Raw genomic sequence first — 22725 nt, forward strand, 5'->3', positions numbered from 1 at the left:
GCGACCAAAAATTAGTATATTATAGGTGCGAAGAGTTCGATTTCACCAAACAGAGCTATAAAAGTGGGTCCAACAAAAATTTAATTGGCAATGACTTTGGACTCGGACTCGAGTCATAATAGCATGCATGACTCGGACTCGACTCTCTGCTCGCTGACTTGGACTCGGACTTGACTCGGCGGTGAATTGAAAATGACTCGACCTGACTCGAGTCAAAACTATAAAAGTCAGATTGACTTGTGACCATTGAGCACTTGAGCACCATTGTTGTATGCAGCAAATAAACAATACAGTTCCTCACCCTGATCCTGACGTTTGTTGGTCGAATTCAGTCATAATACTGCAGCGGCACCCAGCACTATTATCGTTAGGAATATAACAATGATTGCGTTTCTGTTGACAGTGCTACGATTCTTGATCTTCTTACGTATGGAGTTATCTTCTGAAAAAGGAAAATTTTTCCCGCGGCAGATGCGACGAAATTTATCGGTACATTGATGGATATGTTTCAAACCACGAACCTCGAGCTCGGTATGCGCGTTCTTTCATATGATCCGTTTCTTGTCCCAGCGAGGTTGTGACATGACCGGTCGCCTGTGACATTGGTACATGCAGTGGTTCATGCATTTCTGAGGACTATAAAAACAAGTAGAGCACATATAAAACAATATGTTGGATTGAATAGTGAGATCGTCAATTTCAAAGTTATCTCACACACAATGTATTTGAGTCGTACGAACTACACATCAATTTGACGGTGTGGCGGTATGACCTGTGAAGGTGTTATTACACAATGTAACAAAATTTAGTTGAGCTGATTTTTTGATAGTTCCTATACCATATTCCTTGGTAAAACATGTTTCTGGCATTTATTCGCCTCAAGTGTCGTTCAAACATGTCGGTTTAGGCTTGTTAAACTTCCCGCACCATGGTTTTCAAGGTTATTTATTGAAATTCCTATTAACTGTAACGTCACACCGTTACATCATTTATTTCATTGTAGTTGGTTCTTAGTAGTATTCATCTTTTCAGTCTCAGTTAGTCAGTATTGGCTACACCAAGCAATCTCAAATTCCCTTTCGTTTTGTTCTGTTAATGCACTGATTGTGGATCTAGTGAGTATAATCTCATCATTAATGTCAACATCGCAAATGTAATCTGCCTGCTGGCTGATTTTTATATATCTATGTCTGGATATCAGTTTGAAACAAGTTAAGTACAAAATCTAGATATAATTATTTTTTTAAACTTATTAACTTTACTTTGGCATTGAGATTGGAGACACGGATAAAAACTGGGCATTTCATGTTATATGCGAAACATGCGGATGGCTAAGGACAGATCGGCATTCAATGTAATTTGCTTTTAAAGAATCTGAAGGGACATCGAAGCCTTATAGATGACTGTTATTTTCTGTATGGGTGATATTCCAAGATTCAGAATAACTAAAAATGACTTGACATTGTATATACTTCTATGCAATCTCATCCTAAGCACACGTTCCGTATTGCAGTAAGTTTTCACTGCCCATATTATCAAGCAAAAAATCTCCAGAAGAATCGACAGGGCTTAAAGATACAGATAATGACTCTGATGACGACTTTAACATCTCCCATGTAGATATTTATCCAAAACCACACATTCCTAACCAATCGACAAGATAGCGTCCGGCTGCTTGATCGGTAGGTCGTGGGTTCGATCCCCAGCCGGGTCAGACCAAAGACCTGATTAGTAACACTGGTATCCAGGGCTTCCCCGCTTGGCGCTCATGCATTACTGGGATAGCATGGAGGGGTGGTGCATGACTTGGAAGGCCGTAAAGGCTATATCTGCACTTCCTTGTCCAGCGGCACATGCACGTCATGCACTCATGATATGCATATGCGCAGATCGTGTGTATATGTGTATCATGAGTCGGTGTATATGCCGCAAAAACATCAAGGACAAAAATAAACTACGTCCTTTCCTAACCAACGCGAACTTCATGATTTAATTGGGATTCACTAAATTAAATGTGAAAATTCAAGGAATTTCGAGATGTAGTTGAAATGTTATTGGAAATGAACGAAGCAATGGATATAATCCTCTGATGAACAATATGATCGAGATAAATGAAAAAAAAATAAAGTGAGGCATGTCCTTAAAGCGCACTACCTGCACTTTCACCTTGATTTTATTAGTTCAAATATGGGTGATGTAAGCGAGGAACATACTGACGTGCTTCAGGAGGACATGTAAGATTTGGAGAGAAGATAACAAGAGTGGTGGGATTGCATCATGATGGGGGATTATTTGCGGTCCATAATACCAGCAGATTTCTCAGTCTATAGATCTAAATCATCCTTACAAAACCAGTTCGGAAATTTGTTGAAGTGTTTATGTACTCTTATAATCTATAGTATAACCACTATCTGTGCATATTCCTTCATTGTTTCTTGATGCATGAGTAAGCACCATTTGTTCATAGTCACCTTTTCATTAGCGTTTTCCCGCCTCCAATAAAGCATTATTGTGATTAATACGGAAATCGAATATTAGAGAAATTGACATTTCTTCAAAGTTTGGGACACTTCAGGAAAAATTTTGGCGTTTTGGTAATTAGGTTGGAATTCTAAAACAATACATAAACAATTTTAGCCAACTAAAACTTTTGCAATATTTTGTTACATGGTGTTATTATCAGTCTTCCCCAGACTCCCCACTGTAGCAGCGGGGTAAAACCTGCATATAAGACAACAATCAATTTAAAACTAACATATTTAAAACATGGCGCACTCAAAAATATGTTATTTTTGTTTTTTGTTTGTTTTTTTAGCCATTACGTCACCAATACTTAATAGTGACGTCACAGTTGATTGGTATTAACAGTTGAAAATATGGGGTCCATATGACTTCTTTGACGAAAAAGTCTCTCGACCTCTGTTTTAAACGGATAGGAAACTATCTTTGGACCAGGACTAGACGTTATGCGGCAGTCTATGGTCGGTCATCATCATTATCAGAACATTCATTCCTATATAGCTACGCCCTATAACTTTTATCCGACGACTTCGAGGGTTAAAACCATTCCATGTCGTATACGTCTACTATAGCGGGTGCATATAGTCCATCGGCTCATTCTACATGTCGTTTTTTAGAAAGCATTTACACTATTGTGGCATAATTAGACCTATACAACTTAAAACAACAAGATATTGTTTTTAATAGATTTTTTAAAGCATATTTCAAAGAAAGTACTTTAAAACACCATTTGTTTTAAATGCAACCCTTATTGCAGAATGTATTGATTTGAACTGTGGATATTGAACTGTGGATAAATCATATGAGATTACATAAAAGAATAAATAACAGCAATATCAGCACATCTCCATATAGTCCCACTGAAAATCCAATTTACAAACGTAATTGTAGCGTACACGGGATATTTTGTCAATAATGGTTTTTAGACAATACAACAGCCGTTGGTGGTGTGGCCGTTTGGATCATGCTCCTACAAAAATAGCGGTCAAGGAACGGCAATGGGCACGAATATGCAAATGCAATATGCAAATCTTTTCGTGCATCATTTTGAGGAGGATTTCATGGAGACACAAACATTGCGGCCAATATTTTATACTAGATACATCGACGACATTTTCATGATATGGACCCATGGAGAACAGTCACTGAAAAAGTTTCATGATTCAATAAACGAATTTCACCCTAACATTCGTCTGACCATGGAGAGCTCGATGACTGCAGTTTCATTCCTCGACACGCTTGTCAACATCGAAGAAGGCCACATTTCACGTCACTCTACCGTAAACCAACGGACTCTGGTAAGATTTTAAACTACCACAGTTGCCATCCAATACACTGTAAAAAAGGAATAGTCTACAGCAAAGCCCTTCGAATTCGTAAAATTTGCTCGAAGAAGAAGACAAAAATGAACATTTGGAAGTTTTGAAACACGAACTAATCAAATCTGGCTACGATCAACAGCTAATGAGGAATCAAATAAAAAGGGCCCTCAGTGTAACACGATAAAAGCTCCTTGATTGCAGTCGAAATCACAATGAGGAAACACAAGATCGCAGAGTGTCGCTGGTCGCTACATATTTCCCGGGAGCAGAAAAGATCCGTATGATTTTACGAAAACATCAGCGAATACTAATCAACGATCCGAAATGCAATGAAGTATTCCAGAGAAGACCTATTTTAGCCATCCGGCAACCACGCAACTTGCGTAACATTTTGGTAAATAGTAGACTACCTCGGCCAAGACGAGAAAATGGCGTTGACAATTGCGGACAGCCATCATGCAAGACGTGTGCTATTCTCAATCACAGCACCGTGATTACAAGAGGACCCGCCCGGCACAACATCAAAGGCCATTTTACTTGTAAATCAAGTAATGTCGTATATTTGATTCGCTGTCGAAAAGGATGTACGAATGCATGGTACGTAGGAGAGTAAAGAGAGTAAATGGTCACCGACATGATATCTCGAAAGGCAACAAATCGAAGTCTGTCGGTGATCATTTTTCTTCCGCTGGGCACTCGGAGAGCGACATGACTATCAATGTATTCGTCTGGAATATGGAAGACGCTACTCTCCGCAAGGCTACAGAACAAAAATATATCGACAAATTTGATACTTTCCGACAAGGGCTGAATATAGATAGAGGATGTATGTCTCACTACACCATGAATGCTTGACTTAACACCTTTTGCTCTTTTCAAATTAGCCTATAAACACCTTATCTAATCCGATTTTAGGCACACAACTCACTATTTGCATTTCAAATCAAAACTTGATATGTGTGTCTATGACGTCATAGAGTGCGCGACTTCGGAATCTGGAATTTCTCATTCCCTATGATGTCATAATATGCATTTGTTCAAAATATTTTTGCGTTGCTGGTTTTGCGTTACTTTCGCTTTGACACCTGATGAAGGAGCAGCGCTCCGAAAGCTCGTGTAACTAATACAGTTATATTCATTCGCAAGTGGACGTTAAATAGAGTATGAAAGCTACCAAGGTCTTACGGAAAAATAAGGAGAATATCGGCCTGGTGTAAATCACCATTGTAGTCGACAAACACCATGAATATCCCCCCAAACAAACAAACACCCTCATCTCTCAATTGACTGCAGTATTCAGAGAACCAGCTCTTTTCTCTGAAGAAGTCACGACATTATTCATGTTACATAGGGTTACCATATTTTGGAAACGGGAAAGGAGAACACTTGTTCAAATTTTCGGACTCAGAATTGTGGAGTAAAATTCATTAAAAATGATATATTTTTCCCGAATTCGTGGTTGTTTGACTAAAAAAATGCCAACGTTCCGGGCTCAGCTCCCACAATAAGGTCAACTTTCCGGCTCAGCTCCCAAAAACAGTTTTACTTGGCACAACTCCAGAAATACAGTTTTCTTTCACACTTGAAGTTGGTTGACTAAATATAAAAAAGGTCGTCACTTTCTTTCGAACCAAGAATTTCCTATTTAGCGTCAGTTATGCCCATTCCCACTAGAATCTGTCGTCTTTGAACCGTCCTTTGAACCCGTCCTTTGAACCCCCTTTGAACCGTCACGGACCCCCGCGGACCCCCAAAATTTTAGTGCAAATCTTCTTCAATTATGGTGCAACCGTCATATGTCATGTGCAAATATTAACTGTAGGCTAGTGATAAACAGCAGCAAAATGTCTTTTTTTTTTTAAATAACATCATACTATTTATTTAGAAATTGGGTGGACTTTTATTTGAAAGCGATTTCTCTAGCAGTGCAGCCGCATTTCAGGAAATACATGATTGTATCTCAAAAAACCGCGTCTTCGATTTGATATGAACGAGTGCCGAAACTTCATTTTCGCCAATAAATATGATGGAGAATATATTAATAACGCGGAACGCTTGCGACGAGACATTTGGGTATGATCGCAACATATATGGCAACAAAATTGAGAAACACATTTCCTAATGAACATACAACGTTCACGTCCAGCCTAGTCGTTTCTATCAAGCAGCACATCTTTATAAGCTATTCCAGAATATTGGTTATGTATATCACATGAGAAAATGGGGATTGCAAACATTTCGAAGTCACCCTGATTGACCTGCACGACTAGGATATTTTACCACAAACCCCAACAAAATGTCCATTCTGTTGATGTGAGCACTGCAGTTTTAGCAGCGATGAAGTGAAACTGTCTTGTTATTTCCCTAATTTGAAGAAATACAAATTAGAATATTAACCATTTTGCGAATTTAGAGGCTTCGCGGGCCCGCTGAGAATACTTCGCGGACCCCTAGGGGTCTGCGGACCCCCGGTTGAGAACCGCCGCTCTATAACCTGTAAAGGAGGAGTAATCGCGAAAAAAGAGCACATCTCGGAGGACATTCTCAAAAACCCGAAAAAGGTGGACAAATCCTCCTAAAGGAGAACGTACGGTAACCCTATGCTACATGAATGTTGTGTTCTATTTGCACCTTATGAATCATTCTAGTGAAATGAACAATATTGCGTGATTTCAGATACCTTGCTGTTCAGAAAGCTGTAAAGCAGCAGTTTGCTATGCACTCAGAGCAATGGCCCTGCAGTAATGTGTATCCAGAGATAGCTGCAATTCACTACTTTCATTTTAAAAATAAAACTATACTCCGACGAATATAATCTAAAGTGGTGACCAACCTATTTTCGGCTAAAGGGCCACATGCAATTGACGAACCATTGCGTGAGCAAATAGCCGCGCCAGGTGCGGAAATTTTTCATAGTTTATAGGTCAATATTATGTCAATAATATTGTTACTTGAGTATATTGCGGATCTGCTGTATATCGCTGGGCCCATAGTTTGCAAAGACAGGAGTATTCGGCGCCAGACCATATCGATACAGCAAGATTTTGCCAACATGAAATTATTTTAGGCCTAGGTTTCTACGATCTTACTGCAAGCGCAGACGCAAGGTCGCATGTTGGACAACACTTTGTCTCGTAATTGCGAATATAGTTAGACTCAATCTGGTACATTTGACTTTCTTTCCTTTTCAGGAGATGGTAACGTTATAAAAAGCAAGAAATCTAGTGACAATATATTGCGCGAAACGTGAATAAATATTTTACTTTCAGATAAATCTACCGCAAAATATTTTACTTTATTGTAGGGATGGTGTGAACCTCTGAAAGGTTCAGGTTCGTGTGAACGCGAACCTTTTTGAAAGGTTCTGTGTGAACACGAACGTGAACCTCGTGACGTCACGTGACGTCATATTGCTAATTCCAACCCTATCTTCCAATGAAGTGATAGCCTATATTAATGTACACGATACGTAGTGAAGACTCGGTCCACATAATGCCACAATGCTGAAGTACATATCGGCGTTCTAAACGTCGCTAAATGTATCAACAGCGGTAATCAAAGGATATAATAATTGCATAAAATCAATACATTCCGTCGCTTTGCCAACAATTTCGACGAGGACTTACCAAGGAATATAAGCTTACGCGCTTACGCCTTAACGGTCTTAGCCAGACCGGACAATGTGTTCGGAGTGTGAGTATTGCTACATTGATATTGAGCAGAGTGTACAACGGGTATCAATACTCGCTACCGATAACACAAACAACAACAAGTTATGCAGCAGTAGCAAGCACCTTAATCGCACGGATTTGGTTTTAATGATGCAGTAAAGATATGAAGTCAAGATTGACCCCGTACGCCCGTTCGATTTTTTACATCAGAAGACGATATCAATGTCATTGATTGGTTGAATAAGCATCATTCGCTGACTACGTATATCGCTCGTGATGTTGTGTGATTGCGGGTCAAGCTCACAACAGATAGTCACTAAATATTCACAAAGGGAATACTGGTTATTCCGAGAAAATTTTTGCAACAAAGCAACTAAAACTTTTAAAGTTGTCGAGGTACATGGTGCATGCTCGTTAAGCGTTGATTTCTTATGCTGCCAGCACCATGCATGGAGTGGCCCGCAGTTGAAATGCAATAAATTTGAGCCAAAGATCTTATAATGGAGTGAAAATTACAATTTACCAAAAGGTTCACAGTGCAGAACCTACCAAGGTTCTGTTGTGAACACGAACCTCTAAATTTCCGAGTTTCACACACAGAACGCGAACGTGAACCTCACGTCCACACCATCCCTACTTTATTGTATTGTACGAAGATCTACCAAAAATGTAACTGCCCCGTGGATCTGCCAATGCGTCGGAATTTAAAACCTTCTTGAGGGCCACGGGTTAACCACCCATGGCTAAACTCACTCTCACAAATATGATCGTGTGACGCCCAGTACAGCGCGATGTTAATGATTAGTTTCCTATTCAATTTTCCAATTGTATCAAAGACTTTATCTTGTGGTTTATAGACGACGTTCTACCTACGTTCTTCTCCTAAATAAAATCTGTCTGTATCCATATTCGCTGCAAGCCACATTCCCAGTCACTTTGATGGGAGCGCTAAATTTACAGTGCGGCATTGTGGGTCAGATGGTCGTGCCAGTCATTTTGTATGGAGCGCGAAATTAGGCAATGGGGTATTGTGAGTCAGATTTTCGTGGAAGATTGTAGCGCGAAATTCGGCAGCGTGGTATTGTTTATGCATGGGAATTGGAATTATTTTTTCCTCCAAAGGCTTTGCGAACGCTGATCGGGAAATGAAGTAATCCGATCCAAAATGTCGTTATAATCTGTCAACCATGGCCGCGATAAATGATACTCAGAACTCCATTGTGTTCGACGTAAAAGACGGATTACCGGTTGGAAAAGCGCATTCCTGTTTGTAATCATCTTTAGGTTTACTGCATGGTTCTTATAAGCTTGATTGATATTCTGGGATTTTCCCGGAAAGACAACTTTTTGACCCGTTACATGCAAGTCTCACACTGCATTGAATTGCGTTCTCACTAGCTTCATCATATCGCAGTGTTGGTCACACAACGAAACCGGGATTTTAAGTGGATCGATCACTGAAAAAGGTTGAGAATCACTAGTCTACACCATGGATCGGCACATTACCAGCACATTGATTACGCAATTGATCAACTGATAAGCTATGCCTCTGTGCACCACGTAATATGATATCAATTTATCATGCCACGTCGTTGCAGTAAGATTTACCCTACTGGTGCAGTGTCAGACGTGAGTAGGCATAACTGGCAGAGATTAAGCCCGTGTGCTGATATTGAAAGCAAAACTAATGTCATCAGTGTGTTCATAGCGGTCTCGCAAGAGAGTCGTCAAATTATTTTCAATTTGATTCTTAAAATGTCAGTTAGGGAAATAAGTCACATGGAAGATGAAAAAGTTTTTATAAGCAAATATTAGTAGCCCACATATTAGTTCAATATTAGAAGATGTATAGCTCAAAAATTAGTAAATGATACATGCAAATATCAGTAGCTGACCAGTAGAACCCGACCGATATCAGATGTTTAGCGTGTACTGAGCCGATAAAAATCGTTCTATGCTCAGCCGATATCCGAAAGATATTGCATCTTGCATTCCCAAAACTTCAGAGTATTTATTTGACAAATTGCAACTGGGGATATTGTGAACGTTGGGTTCACGTTCGGGCTCTGTGTTCGAACCTCATAAATTTAGACCTTCACGTTCACAAACGAACCGTGGAATTAGCAATATGACGTGACACGACGTCATACGCTTATGTTCGCATTCATACAGCACCTTTCCAAAAGTTTCGCGTTCACACGAACCTGAACCTTTCGGGGTTCCCCCACCCCTAGTTGTAACCATCGATGTCAGACTTGGATAACTAGATTATGATAGTCGTCTAATTAGACCAAGTTAGAGCGAATACCATTAATAGGATTCTAGTCTAATTTGTGAAATGCTCCATGCTCTAATTTTAATGCTAATCTAATCTAATTTATATTTTCCAGAAAATGCCTTTTTGTCTGTATCGTTTTATTGCAAGTTAGCAATAACATCCCTCTTTCGCAGGCAAAACCAGTAGCAACTGCGTAGGCAGCATCGCATTTTCCCATACATAATGTCGATTCAAATTAAATTGCCTAAACTCTGAGACCTGCTCGCATTAGACGAGTGTATGTATTTCACAGCATGACATTTCTCATAGTTGCGATATGACTATAATTATGTTCAGCACGGAGACCAGCTCGGTGCTCTTCATAAACTAGAAAGACCGGTTCACGGGTGACTTTGGTAAACAAATAGTATAGTGCTCCAAATCCTGTTGAAATGTCGACTCCTAGCCGCACCTTTTCTTGCTTGATATAACACCATTTATGAGTAAGGCTGACAGCTAATCACGTTCACTGGTTGTATCATTTTATGAATTAGGATGTAGCCACGTACGTTGCAACAGCTAAAACAAATACTTAGTAATTCCTGATGTAACAATGGCAACAAACAGGATTTGAACTTGAATACGGAAACAGTGTCTTGTAAATTTAATTGTATCGGAATACTTTGTTGCATTGGCTTGATGTTGAATGACGTACTAGGTTACGTAATCAAGGGATATGAATAAACTATATGCTTCACGGTAAACGCATTCCTGATTAGATTTGTAGAGCCTACAGTAGGGTTTTGACTACTTTCAACTCAGGACTTTCAACCGGTATTATAAGTTTGAAAATTTTGGAAAAAGTGTCCTCCTTACCAGATTCCCAAATATGGTAAGTAACCCTAATAGATGGAATATACTGGAGCCCGACCAATTATCGGTAAATCGGTAAATAGCCGATAATATCGGGACGATATAACACTTTGAAAGAATTATCGGTATCGGCCATTGAAGTTGAAAAATTATCGGCAATTTTCTGACGTCACAACCGTGGGGTAGGGAGTCACAAAACTATCATCTTTGACCGTTAGACTGAGCATATTGATATATGCCACATATCTGACACTCAGCACTTCGTCCAACCCCCCCCCCCCCCCCCCTCCAAAAAAAAAACGTATCAGATTTACAGGTAAAGCTGAGTGAGGTGTGTTTACTGCATAGTGAGCCAGCGCGAAGTGCGAACATTTTCTTAAAATTCATGATAAAATCGGGAATTGCATATATATTGCTATCAACTTCTTATTCTCTCTGCTCACGTAATCAGATTCACCGGTAGACCTGTGTGAGGTGTTTTGGAAACTGTACGGCCCGTTGATACGACTCCTTAACATGATGGTATTTCGTGCTATATACAAAATGTAGAATAACCATAACGTAGGCTACGAAACTGAAAGACCAACACCATTTCAAATTGGTATTTCTTCACTGGCATATAATTTGTCAGTGTGGGATGGTATTTGTCTTGTGAGATTGCCAAGACAGTATTTTGTATATACAACGAAGTTTTCGGTCAGCATTAGGGCTGTACTTTTCGGCCAAGGTTTTCTCACTGCCGATCATTCGGGCACACTTCTTGGAGTCGCATGTTACATGGCCTACTTTATATGTCTTGGTGCATCGTGGCGCGGTAAGGACCAACGCCAATATGCCCATTTCTATAAATCTTGCGTATTCATTCTCGTGGGAAGAGTATACCCCAAAATCGAGATAATTGGCAACTTGAAATCGCGCACAGCACGAAAAATCTTGAAAAAGTTGTATAAAGTTTCAAAAATACCATATAAATTATGCTAATTCATGAAATAATTTTGGGCCCGCATAGAGCTCGCCCCCTCCCCAATTGGGGGGTTTGGGGTGTGGCAGTTACGGTCCTGCTTACACTTAACAGGTGTCCAGATGTAGCCTTTCTAATTTATTTCTTGTTCAAGTATAACAATGGCTGTAAAGATGTTCAAATAAATGCTGTGAAACTTTGAAAATGTGCTTATGTATATCCATTGAAATTTCTTTTGAATATCGGCTGAATGTATTGAGGTTCTCGGCCAAGGTGTGGGATATCGGTATCGACCAAGAAATTCAATATCGGTCGGGCTATTGAGTATACCAAAGTTTATTCGTTGCTATCTTTGCGATCGAATGTCCGACAGCGATAAAGTGCCTAAAAATCTCATTGCAAGTCGGATATGTCCGTTGTAGATGTCCCTGACAGTACTGGTACTAAGATAATAACAGAAAGGGAAGTCAAACTGATGGATGAACTGTACCAGAAGAGCAAAAGGATATATATATGAAGAATAAATCTGTAGCAAAGAATACCTTTGAATTGCAAATTTTTTCTATATTTGGACCAGTGTCGAAAACTGAAGTTAATTTGTGCGGGACATTTTTTTCTCGATTTGGACACAATGATTAAGATTTCATTAATTTATATCAAAATGTTCATTAATTCCTGCTAAATGCAATTTTTTAGTCATAACCCGAGCCTACAGTTTTAGTCCACGCATTAACATTGATAAATAAATAGAGTATGGTCTAAAAATTCCAAGTAACTTTTCGCAGCCCACATTTGGTCCGCGCGTCATGCTATGCCAAGGTCTGAGCTAAAGAGAAGTAGAAAATGAGACAGAGCTCCTAGAATCACTTCGTCTATACTTCGAGTTTACGAGCCACGGGCCACGTTTGGTGTACTTGTTCATACATTTGCCTTTCTCATGCTTAGGGGAAAGAACTCTGATTTGATGTGAACTGAACGTGAATTTTACTGTAATTCTTTTTCATTCAATGTCCAAGTATTTGAGAATTCCGTAATTCTAATTCTCAAATGATTTGTGCAGCTCTAACTGTAATTCTAATCTTATTTGAAAAAATACTGTGTAGCTCTAATTCAAATCCCAACCTAGTTGGAAAAAATACTGCGTAGCTTTAGTCCTAAATCTAATCTAATTTGGAATGTTGAAATTTCATATTCGTCCAAATCTGATGCCTTGAACAAAATCGCGAAGAATAAAGAGAGAGTCATATCTTTTAGAATAGCACACGATGGCTACTTATTCGGAATGCAAAGAATACAGAATAACATAATGATGCATAAAAATGGGACGTATGCCCTGACGAAATGCCGTCAATGTGGCTCCCAAAACGAAAATATTATGCACATAATGTACTGCTGTAAATCATCAAGAAAAATCCTAAGGAACCTGGAAAGACTCCTCTTGGATGCAACAAGCTGTCAGACGGATCTTGATGAAAATAAAATACTATGTATTGGCACGAAAAATAACACAGACGCAGTGACGTTCATCCTATAGGCCTATACAAAGGAAAAGTCATACGAAATAGGATGAAACTTGAGATGGAAAATAGAATGGAAGATGATGCCGGTATCTATGTACTTAGAACCTGCAGATCCATATACAAAACTGCCTTGAGGAGACTCGGCACAAAAGAAGTACTAACAACGTCCTTACAGTCTCTAATAGTCTTCTTGGAAAGGAATAACACGAGACCTTAAGTAACTTGCAACCTGCTCACAACGAGTTACGAAAGAAAATCGTTAAGTTAACTTTTAAATGACTGACTGTTCCAAAAAAAGCAATTAAAAAATAACAAAAATTAAAAAATATATAAAACCAATGTAATAAATACCCCGAGCTGGAGGTAACCCTAAAGAGAAGGCTGCTGAACGCCGGCGGATACGGAGAGCCGTAAAAAAAGTCTGATGCTTGGGCATGAACTAAACTACCAAACTACCAAACTACAAAGATGTGCTTAGTAACGACGTACTTCTACTTTTTACAGTACTCAGGCAGTTTTTGGCCTCTGGCACTAATTACTCAAATTGTTATAATTTTAGACAACTTCTGTTTTCAGGCAAAACTAGGCCTTGAATATTTACGATATAAAGCAAGATTTCTATTCAACAACACTTGTATAAACTCAGCCCTATGTAATAAATTAATCAAGCTTTACCTGTGGAAAATATGATTTCGGAGAACGACAGTAGTGCCACAAATTTGGATCCGGAAAAAAACCTGCTATTCCTTTAGCGCTATTTCGTAAATTTATAGCCTGAAAACAGATATCAGCGAATTCAATTGGACAAACGCCGCACTATGGTTTATTCTCATCGAATATCATATCATTACCGTTAGGCCTATTGAATATAACTGTAAGTAGTAGTAGCTAGGAAATGAGGTTAGGAGCCGCTGCGGTGCACCATCAATCAGATAGTACAAAGACCTGCCGCAACTCTTCTTCAATGGGATATGGACTTTAGGAGCACTCGTATTCCGTAAAGCTAAATATATTTCATTGCAGGAATATCAAAACGACATGACGCAGGTTTGTTTTGGGGTATTCATGGTGTTTGTCGACTACTATGGTCATTTACACCAGGCCGATATTCTTCTTACGTTCCGTAACGGCCCACCTCTAGGCTTTTGAAAGACACCGCTGACGCGGATGAGGTGGCGAGCCTAGGTGGACCTCCATCACTTAGGTATCGGAATTCGGAAGTCGACCTCGATCGGACTCGAACCCGCACCCCTTGGTGTTGCAGCCGCGGATTATACTACTGCGCTATTTCGCCACCCATGAATGCGACATGACGCAGGTAATCACAACGAATAAAGTAGGACGTGATTCATATTTCCGGCTGTTATCACGAGTCTATTGGCATAGCAAGCTAACGGAACCATCTTTCTGCCTTAATCGTAGGCTTAATACCATCACGATATTCAACGATGACCTATTGTCCGAAGTCGTTTGAGACAAGCTATTTCTTCGATTGCTCGTTTTCGCGTTTAGTGGTTTATCGATTTCAATTCACACTTTAGTCTGGATGTGCGTGACATATACATGTTGGGTCATGTGACATTAGGGTTACCATGCGTCATCTTTTTAGAGGATTTGTCCTCTTTTTTACTTTGTTGCAAGTGTCCTTGGAGGACGCCCAAATGTCCTCTTTTTTGATATTTTGTCCGCCTTTTTTAGATTTTGGTTAAATATATGACCAAATCGACTTAGATACAGTAAATCAGCACCGAGGTAACGCGCCGGCGGGTATTTCGAGAGCCGGGCCCGGGAAGTTGTTCGCCCTTTTTCCCTTTTTTTAGTCAACCACGTAATAATGTGAAGGCAAAACTGTATTTTGGGCGCTGAACGAGAAACTTGACCTTTTTTATTGAACCGACCACGGAGTGGCAAAAATTCACCACTTTTTCAGGATTTTCCTCCGGATTTGCGAGTTTGAAAATTCTGAAAAAGGGTCCTCTTTTCAGATTTCCAAATTTTGGTAACCCTATGTGACGTGAAATCTCACCGCCTAGCAATCCTATTAAGATTTTTGTCGTAATTTATGTCCAATATCCTTCACAGTCGGCCGCTATCTCGGAAGGGCTCGTTTAAAATTTACTATAGTACCGTTTCCAGTTATTCAAGCTTGAAAATCGGGTTATTGAAGTAATTGCTATATCCAGATGCTAAGTTAGAGCTTATCTGCTGCCAATGTCAACTGGTGTCCCAAGCCACTCTATCTTGCCAAGGGGTGTCAAACTGAAATTACGTCGCGGGCCGGATTCAAACCTTAAAATCGCTCGCGGGCCGCACCAGCCATTTGAATCCGAAATCATGCCTTATCTTTCCAGTTGAATACTTTATCAAGTATATACAGATAATAGTATATTGCATTGTACCACGGATCATCGTGATTTTATTCTAGAAAGTAGCAATAGCAACACCTTTATTAGCGAACAATCTGGATTCGGTTTTGTCTGGAGACCGGGCACCTTTTGAGCAAGAAGCGTTTTGGGTTCTGTGAATAACTATACGTTTTTTGTTTCATTTTTCCGTAAAACTCTAAACTTAGTGTGGACGCAATGCCTTCTCGAAATTCGGTGATAGTCACCGACTTTTTCCCAGTGGTAACTACAAAGAAACCACAACACAGTTGACTGGTAATAATGTGGCCCATAGACATTGGCTGTCTTATGACATTATTTAATGAAATCAATTCCTACAAAAAAATCTCAAAATTTGTTCAAATGTGATCGATAATATAAATATATATCAGCCAACTCAAAATTGGTCCGCGGGCCGGATGAAATGGCTTGGCGGGCCGGATGCGGCCCGCGGGCCGTATGTTTGACACCCCTGATCTTGCCGAATCACGAGGAAATTGGTGGCGAGCGTACTGGTATAATCCATAGCTACAACACCAATGGGTTGCGGGTTCGAGTCCGACCGAGGTTGACCCCAGAATTCCGATATCTAAGTGTTGGAGGTTGATCTAGGCTCCTCCTCGCCATCTCATCCGCGTAAGTGGTGTCTTATAGAAGCCTTGAAGTGGGCCGTTCTACAAATCAGCAGTTACGGTGTAAAAAATTAAGGAACTGGCCTAGTGTAAATGACCATAGTAGTCGGCAAACACCATGAATACCTCAAACAAACAAATAAGCAAGGACATTAATTTGACTCGCTATTTGTCGTTATGAACGAGGCGGGATTCCTTTTCGCGGGTAAACTTATACTTCAAGGCATGGCTGTATATACTTCCATTCTATGGTTAAAAAAAACTTTCACCCCAATAATATCGGACCTATCGCGCTCATATCATATAACCTGATGTGACCAAACCACTGCTAAACATATAGAATTCAACGAGCTAATATGCAAAGCAACTTCACGAAAGCTACTTTCAATAACAGTATTTTGTAGAGCTATTCTCACGTATTCAACTGTTCGACTCATATCCGCTCAGTGACACGGTTTGCGAACGGGCCATGTACTCCAGCAATACACCAGTCCATTATTTATAATTAAGGGGGCTCGACGACAACGACTGAATCCAACCGATGAGCCAATTGTATTCAAAGGAATGTTGCTACGTTCGATAGGAACGAGAACGTCATATATTTGACAACGCTAGCGGTGACCAACTATTCTGGCCAAAGGGCCACATGAGGTTTTCCAAACCATTGCGCGAGCCAATAGAGTAATGATGACCTTTTCTTCAGAGCAAGCTGAGGTAACGGTGAACTCACGACTTATCTTACCATGCGTAAAATAGTTGGCATTTATGCCATGAAGAATCAGTTTGCATTCATGATCATCAACACACGAAAAATATTCAAAGTTAACGAATGAACTCAGTTAAAAATATCCGAACTTGCATATATAGCAATGTGTTGTGGAGTGTGGATTACATTTGTGCTGCAGCGCTTAGAATGCCATGTGTTGTAAAGTAAGGTGAATCTTATGAAACAGTTTTGTGTCATAATAGCTAAAACTTAACTGCTTCCAACATCAGATAAAATATGCTGTTTCATTAAACTTTGCGTCTAGGTCGTCAATTGTGAGATTACCTCGGCTGTTATTTGTTGGCCAAGCGTATCAATTTTGCCAACATTAGGCTAAGCAGCTGTCAGCTGAAGTGAAAATTCAAATGGAATAATTATCTACTTTAACCAATTTTCAACTTTCATATTAATACATGACGAGGAACGTGCTAGATATCCAAGGAGCTAAATGTGACTATAATTTTTGCGACTACTCTTTTTCACCAGGGATTTCAAGATATCATATAGATAAGTTATATGTAAATTATAAGTTATCTTTATATTGCAAGTTATAAGTAAGCATTTTAAGTATGTTGCACGGCGACATCGCGACAACCCGTCTTCCCCATGAACATGTTAAAATTCATGTACGGTAGTTTATAATTGGTTAAGCGTTGGAGTATCATTAAATTAGGCTGAGGTTAAAGTTGGGTTCTTAACTATAATGATTGTTTGTACAATACCCTTACATTAAACTAACATTATAGCCATCCATTTCGACATGTTCACCGAAAGCCTCGATCAGTATCAATGGATATAATGTTGTTGTGGATACAACACAAAATTACAGCAAATACGATAATAAATATGCCGGTCAATGGGATGCAAACCAGACTGGAATCAGTGGTTGTTTTCGACAACCTGTTGTACGTGACAGACGGATTCCTCGCGTGATTGGAAAATTTCATCCGCGTGACGGAAATATTCTTCACTCAGATCCAATAGTGAATTATATACTTATTAAACGACACAAAGTACTAAAATAGACCTGGTATGCGCCGGACTAGGGCTACGCCGTATATTCTTGGTTACACAAAGGCCATGCTTGCTTGAGTTCATTGTAGAGCGCCAGCGCCTTATTCTGGATCTGGATTCTGGTATCGCTTTGTGACGTCAGCATAATTCTTTAATCGGTGTGATCAGATATAAATGTTCGCGTGACGTTGCCGCCGATTCAACTCTGGGATGCAAATATTCATTAGCATAGGTGCAATTATTTCAGCCACAAATTCAGCAATCTCGCATTCCGTAAAGGAACATCCTATAATACACTTTCAAATTATGTAGCTAAAACTAGGCTATACTACATTCATCGATGCTGCATCTGGTTTGCTTCATGGATCTAGCAGTCTTTGGAACTTCTTGTCAAACTTTTCATAGTATATAAACATCAAACAGTAAGTTGGATATTACAACAACATGAAACCCACTGTGCAGCAAATCGAACTTCAATGATTGCATATTGAATATTATCATCATCATACTCATCGCTACTATATAGTATTACAAGTAGGACTGCATACGTGTACGATTAGAGGCGGGTCGATTCGTTTCGTTCGTACATGATAAACCGCGGCGCAGACGTGCCACTAGAACCATAGTGAAATTCATTACGGTATATTGCAGTTAATGATCATCGAGGTTGTTGCTGTTTACTAAATATAGCACTCAAATACAAAGCTTCCGTGTTCTCTGCCTCTCCAGTACTCATGACAGCGACAATATCAATAATAATCAATAGCACGCACAATCAATCCACACCGTTAAGTATCTTATTCTAAACTAAACCATTCCTGTGATAAATCCGTCACTCCGCCATTACTACAAAACCTGTTATTTCAAATTCAATCACGCGCGCATGCTGGCCAGACAGAAGAACGCAGTCTTTTGGTTTTATGGCTGAATGAATTTCAAGCAACAGGCGTGCTCGGCGACTCGACAGGTATCGGTAATCCCCATGTATTATCGCTGCTGGCCTCTTGCGCAGCCGGGCAGACTGAGTAGTTCCGTGATTGTAATAGTCATCACCATACCATTACTACGGTTGTCAAGTTTTCATGTCGGAGGATTTCACATGCATTGGGTATACGGTGTATTTGAAATAACATATTTTTCCTTGATGTGGACATTTCGATCCGGCAATGTCTCAATAAAATAGCTGCATGTATCCATATCGTACATTACATCTCTAACAATTTGCGATAGCGGGGCTTCGGAAGTTCCGCGCGATAGAAAGTCATCGCCATATCATCAATCAACATTCTCGTATTCACTCCGATAGATTACAAATGATGAAATGTATCATGAGTGTATTCAGAAAACTTATCTTGCATTGATTGCACAATGCACACTTGAATTCATAGAAACGATTTCCAAGCCGGGACATACTGACGAACTCCTGTGTAGGTGGCATCCAGGCATCACACCATTATGACATCCACTGGAATGGTCATTGGTGACCGGCCAAGGAGCATTCTGAAATTCACTTCCTCTGGTAGCCACCTGGAGTTACATAAATTGACGTCCAATGTTGGGCACACTGAGCAAGTCCTCCGTAACTAAGTGTGGGAGGTCGGACGAGTGGGAACAATTGTGGACACACCAGTAACTGCATGGGATATCGGGTGTTTGCTGGGTTGTCATCAGTCTATACCCTGCCATCAATCTCTTCCCAAGACACAAGCCTATCTTCAAAACAGACTCCCTCTAGAAAGCGTACCAAGGTGCTAGACGACTTTGATTCGGAAATTCTCAAACACTTGAAATAAGATTCTGATCCTGATCCTGATGCCATCGAATACTTTGCCAGATTTATCATCGCTAAACTGAAGGCCATCGAAGAACCTAAGATATCTCAAGTGATAGAAAAATTACACAGTGCATTACGAATGAGAAATGTAATGTTTTTACCGAATAACAAATAAATACTCGGTGAATTCAGTTTCATTGAAAGTTTGGATGACTATTGAAATAGTCGGTGTAGTCACTTCAGACGTTTATTGCAATAGTAGATGAATTACCAGTATAATGATCCATCGAACCATCTGTAGGATCGATATCATCCGTAGAACATTCCGTATAGCTGGGCGAATGTTTGAGCAGAAAATTGTGGAGACAACAAATTACCGTAAATGGCAGCATTTCTGATGAAAATGTTGCGCATGTTTCCCGTGGTAGCGTACTAAACGTACCGTCATATCAAAGCTCCATAATATGCGATAAACTGATTTGAAACGCTCACTAAAATCAGTGAAGCACTGTATTCATATTGCAGGTATGACTACCTGTCAATTCAACCAATTCAGTTCTAGTTGTTTTACAACGGCAAAGTTCCTTTCAACACATAACACTATCTCGTACAAGCGATTACATATAGGCAGGGTTGCCATACCGTCCTTATTTCTAAGATTTGTCCTTTATTTAGAATGGCCACGTCTTGAAAAAACTCAACTGTCCTTATTTCTAAGAAATGTCCTTATTTTCGACTTGCATCCTTATTCTGTCTTGTTTTCAACCGCTGCAGAACTTCGATCATTTCCATTTGGTGTATGTGGTGCAAAATATTCTAAAATTATGCTTTTTGTCGAGATTTTATGACATCATAAATGAAAGGAACTCTCGTGGCGTGCACTGCACACCACAAGATTTGACTTCTAAGTGGTGAGATAGCTAGGTCAGTGATTGGTGGCACAGCAGTTTCGTATGTACCAAGCTACCGCAACGGACGTCAGTTTAGCAGGAAACAGCAGTACCAGGTTCCTGCTGTTTGGTCTACAGCAGAATAAGTTCAAGCCGTGGGTAAGGCAACATTTATTGCGTTGTGAAAAAACCGGCGCAGTGCAGTCGACACATTGGTTAAAAAGTAGTAAAGCTATGAATCATTGATAAATTTTTCCAAATTATATTGCACTTGCGCATACATAGTTTTAGCTACAAATAAGGATAAATCTGATTAGTTATTAAATGAACAGGCGTAAAAACGTTTTTCGTGACGATTATGAGAGAGAATTTGAAGGTTTCCAACGAAGCTTGAAGGGCGAATGTTTCGCACATTGCAGTATCTGCAATTTGACATTAACCTGGAGGTCGTAGGAAAGATCGCTATTTCAACTCACATTGATACCCCAAAACACAAGAAGTGTGTCATGATCATTAATTTGAGCCAGTCGATGAATAATTTTTCCACAAACAACCACAGACTACAAGGCAGCTGCTGCTAAGGGTAGCCTACCTGTACCTGGGCATTCCATACTGTCAAACACCAGAAATCATCCCTCACCAACGATTGCACATCGCTATTGTTCAAAGCAATATTCCCCGATTCCAACATCGCAAATAAGCTTTCTTCGTCCTGAACCAAGACTACAAGCTGTTACTGGAGTTTTTGCTTCATACGCTCAAGAATTATTTTGTCTTAACTTGGTGAGGCCTTATTCATTCTTGGTTGGCGCCTCTAACGAGGTGAAGAAGTTTGGTTTAACACCCTAGGGGGCAATACCAACGTTTCTTTTTTTGGGGGGGCCGACGAAGTGCTTTTACGGCCCCGAGTAAAAGTAAAACTAGATCTCAGCTGTCGTGAGATCCATGAAGCACTTTCTAATAACAAGGAATTGCTGGAGCAGATTATTTCTGGTGGAAAGTATGGAATGCGATATGCCACGACTAGTACAGATACAAGGTATGTACAAAAACGCCTTTTCATGCTAATCTAATTTTTCGACTGTCCTTATTTCTGGAGCCATGTCGATGGCAACCTTGCATATAGGCTACCGGCGTTGTAAAATGAATAATTTCAACGTCCGCGATACTAGGTCATTTCAAAACAATAACACGATAAATGCAAGACGCCTGGCGTCGAACACACTGTAGCCAACTGTAGCCATCGGTATATCAGCACTGGTTACAATCGACTGAATTATCGTAAGAACCTCACTCAGGTTGTTTTGGAATGCTGATATTGCAGTGAGATCAGTCAGGCGAATCCCGATCAGCTCCATGTATGACGTAGTCGCAAATTCAAAAATCCAATTCTCTTTTCAAAAGGTTGAAAACACCTGTTACTCTATCGCTTTGAGAGTAGCTGAGTTGGTTCGGCGCTTGTTTCCTGATTACAGGGATATATTGGGTGACGGTTCAAGTCCTGTGGTTCAGATTTTATGAATCCTTTTCTAAATGCAATAAAATTCGGTCCTGAGGCCGACCGCGGGAGGTGGGTTAAGTGTTAATAGATTTGTAGATATGCCTAAATTGCTGATGCCAAATCTTCCTGTGCTGTCAACCCGAGTCATACAGGACAAATGCCATCCCACAGAGGTAAATTAGAAGTGAACAAACACCAAATTTTAAATCGTGGGCGTCAATTAGCATTAATTCAATCAGTTTTACGTCAACCGCCTATTGTAAATTTGAAATAATCAGTTGGAATACAATATTGTTGATATATTTTAAATCGCAATTGTTTTTTGTACGATTTTCGCCTGTAAGCTACTTAGTGCAGTTTCTCGAAAGGTTACGGCAATGGTCTGACATCATATGTTCAATGGTTCATCTCCTTTGCCCTGGTATATTTTCTCTGTATTTTTGATGTCTCGGTAGAACCTCGTCTCCCCTTGCTAATCAACAAGATGACCGGGAAATATATCAAGATGACTGGACAGGAAGTGAACTTTTATGCTCATGTTTGTTCCAAGTTTTCGATATGCAGATACGAATTTTCGGGCCAACTGTTTGTAGTTGGGTGCTTTGTGATCATATAAAAAGTTTTATTTACTACATCTTAG

General features: G+C 39.9%; 1 long non-coding RNA gene across 1 annotated transcript in view; it reads right to left on the reverse strand.

Annotated features, from left to right (window-relative positions):
- LOC145449080 (uncharacterized) overlaps nt 1-22725 on the reverse strand; it is a 98964-nt gene that overhangs the window by 13099 nt on the left and 63140 nt on the right. The window contains exons 2-4 of the long non-coding RNA XR_013918127.1: nt 13800-13898; nt 522-636; nt 302-442 (exon numbers count right to left, since the gene is read on the reverse strand). This is a non-coding gene — a long non-coding RNA (uncharacterized LOC145449080). The remainder of the gene's footprint in view (nt 1-301; nt 443-521; nt 637-13799; nt 13899-22725) is intronic.

This window comes from Botryllus schlosseri, chromosome 10, assembly GCF_051294905.1.
Source record: "Botryllus schlosseri isolate E-star chromosome 10, Bs_hap1, whole genome shotgun sequence".
Taxonomy (NCBI): Eukaryota; Metazoa; Chordata; class Ascidiacea; order Stolidobranchia; family Styelidae; genus Botryllus; species Botryllus schlosseri.